The sequence below is a fragment of the Bidens hawaiensis genome, unplaced genomic scaffold (assembly GCF_021521415.1).
Source record: "Bidens hawaiensis isolate Kalapana, Puna unplaced genomic scaffold, B.hawaiensis_p1.1 tig00024498_1, whole genome shotgun sequence".
Classification (NCBI taxonomy): Eukaryota; Viridiplantae; Streptophyta; class Magnoliopsida; order Asterales; family Asteraceae; genus Bidens; species Bidens hawaiensis.
In genome coordinates, this window is record NW_027505045.1 from 1 (window position 1) to 3,119 (window position 3,119).

Below are 3,119 nucleotides of genomic sequence, written 5' to 3' on the forward strand. Positions count from 1 at the left end.
GACGAAAGTGAGTAGGTAAGAGAGTTAGTGCCAATTTTCTTAAATTGTGAAAAAGATTGGTACCAATTTAATACACTACCGTCGTCAAGTGACCATGCTTGCCCATTTAATTTCCTGATAATGCACTTACTTTCATGAGAACCATCAATATTTTCTAACCTGCTTAAGATAGGAACACTACTTTAGAAAAGGGATGCTTGTGAACCCTACAAACACGTACTAATGCGTATAGAGTTACGTATATAAGCTATTTTTGTTTATGGTTATAAATTGATGTCGTACACAAATGGATACATTACTGTTAAAACGGATTTTGTTTCTTGGTTTTCAATCGACGGTTGTTGACTGTTTTTTTCTCTATACATAATAGAGATCAATTTGCAAAGCTATCCGTGTCACTTTGCAACACGTGAACATAAAACAAAAGGCTTTAATGGACGAACAAATCCGTAAAAATTAGTTGGTGAAGGTTGGCCATGTCTAAGTCGTCGATGATACTCCATCACAAAGATGACAAGGGTAAACAAGCGAAGTTGCTTGTGAGCAACTCGAGATCGGCTTGTTAAAAGCGTGAGTCAAGCCCGATTTTAAATGAGTTCTATTCCAAGCTCAAACCTATTAAACATAATAAAAATGAAAATGAGGTCAATGATTTTCTAAGGAGAATGAGGTAATAATGCTCAAAGAAAAAAGAACGGCTATTGAATGTATTTTAGCCTAGCCTTTCCAATGGATCTATTTGCAGGGAGTCCATTGCTAGTTTAATTATAAAATAAAACAATCTATATATTGGTTTATTGAGTTAGTTTTGTTTATAAAAAGTTACATCAGGTCAGAACAAGTTTTTTTAATTAATGTTCAAAATATGTGCGTGATTAGTGTGACACATAAAGTCACGTTCAACTCATAGGAAGTCTAAACTAAGCACACACAATGCTATCACATACAAATATCAAGATTCCAAGACTAGCTCAGGTCGATTTTGATTCAGGTAACACTAATTCCAACATGCTTTTTCGGTTTTCCAACAAATAATTCCAACATACTTATTTCCCAAAAATAAATAAATAAATAAATAGGGTATAACACTTTTGGAAAATATGGAGGTACGGGAAGTCGGAGGAAACCATTTGTAATTACAGGTATCTAAAGGTAACGCATATCATTATTTGTTTTACCATTTACAGGTTTGATTTCTTTGATGATTGGAAACTGTAAACGGTAAGTTTTCATCACCACATATACGAAAAATTACCGATGTATAATTGTATAAGCCACTTTTAATCTAGTGTCACCGATTAACAAATGAAAAATTTGGAGAAAATCTTATCTGAATCTTATGCTCTATATCAACTACGGATTTTCGATGAATTTACACACCACAACCAGGTACCACCAACAATCGATTAAAAACAATAGGGGAAATCTTATCGGATATATTATCTTAGCGTCACACCTAATTCCTAGGAAAAAGGAGAATATGTGTCTTTGAGTAAACGTTGTTATTCGTTAGCATGCTGTGATATGAGAGTAGAGGTGTACAAAACCGGTTTTAAACCCAAACCGAACCGGTTGTTTGACTCAAACCGGTTTAGACACAAGATATGCAGCCCTGGTCACGTAGGTTCAGTTCGGTTTATAAACCAGTTTAACCGGCTTTAAACCGGTTTTAGCCAGTTTTAAACCGGTTTTTCTCAAAACAGTTCGGTTTTAAAACCAGTTTGGTAAATCTTAAGGGGAACCGGTCCTGAAACTGGCGGTTTGGGTCGGTTTGAGAACTGGTTAGGGTGAAACCGGTTTTAAACCCAAACCGGTTCGGTTCGGGTTGCCTAAAACCGGTTTTTTTTTGTACACCTCTATATGAGAGTATAAGAAAGCATAAATACTGATGGACCATTTAAGCCCGCCCATATAACATGACCCAAAAATATTGATGAGCCTAGAAAAAAACCTTAACCATATATTACTCTATTCATCGCCTTTCTTCCGCCAAAGCAAAGGCTGAGAATGAAGTACAATCCACGAGTTAGCAGCTCCCGCCGCAAGTGCCGAAAGGCTCACTTCACTGCGCCGTCGAGCGTCCGGCGTGTGCTGATGAGCGCACCTCTTTCCACCGATCTCCGTTCCAAATACAATGCCCGGTCAGAAAAGACGACGAGGTCCAGGTTGTTAGGGGCACATACAAAGGCCGTGAAGGCAAGGTGTACCGGCGGAAGTGGGTGATCCATATTGAACGGATCACCCGGGAGAAGGTGAACGGGCAGACGGTCAATGTTGGGATCAAAGTGGTTGTGACCAAGTTGAAGCTTGATAAGGATAGGAAGTCGTTGCTTGAGCGGAAGGCTGGAGGACGTGCTGCTGATAAGTCCAAAGGTAAGTTTACTGAAGAGGACGTTGCTGCTGTTGCTTCTCTTCAAGAGATCGATTAGCCTTTTGCTTTGTTATGAAAACTGGTGTTAGTTTTTCTGTTTTATGGATCTGGTTTTGGTTTGGATCTATTATTGATGGTTTGATTTTGTTCAATAGGTCATTGAATCTAGTAATCAATGTTGATTATATTTTGGTCTTTTAATTTATTATAAGATGCTAACATTACCTCAGGTTAAATACTCTGCTATAGTAATTGTGCATCCTGATCCTAAGTTGCACATAGCTGGTAGAACGTGTCATGTTAAATGGCCACACGATGTGTTTTAACATGTTTATCCAATGATTAGCAACTTTTCCATTGATTGCATAGAGTTGGTGAAATGTGTTGTGTTATACGGGTTGAACGGCAGGCGTAAGATAAATATGACCTTTTAATGTGACCTTTTAGGTTGTAGCGCGCACCATGTATAACATGAGAAATGCAGTCATTTTAATAAAACCAAAGATAAGGCATGACAAGACATGACGTCTAACACAACAATGTGAACCTGGTAATTTATCAGGTTCCCCCCATTTTTGATATTACAACTATTTTTGGACTTGATGGTTTCCTGCTGTTAGGTTTCTGTTTATGATTCTCGTTTTGGTTAATTGCTGTTGGTGAAATGATTTGGTATGATTTTATTTCGTTTGGTAGGCAATTGAATGTGGCGTTTGTTTGTCGTGTTTGATCATGTGTTGCTTGTTTT

At 37.7% G+C, this 3,119-nt stretch overlaps 1 pseudogene; it reads left to right on the forward strand.

Moving 5' to 3' along the window:
- Positions 1-2,004: 2,004 nt before the first annotated feature.
- On the forward strand, positions 2,005-2,429 carry LOC143610160 (large ribosomal subunit protein uL24z pseudogene; annotated as a pseudogene).
- The last annotated feature ends 690 nt before the right edge of the window (positions 2,430-3,119 follow it).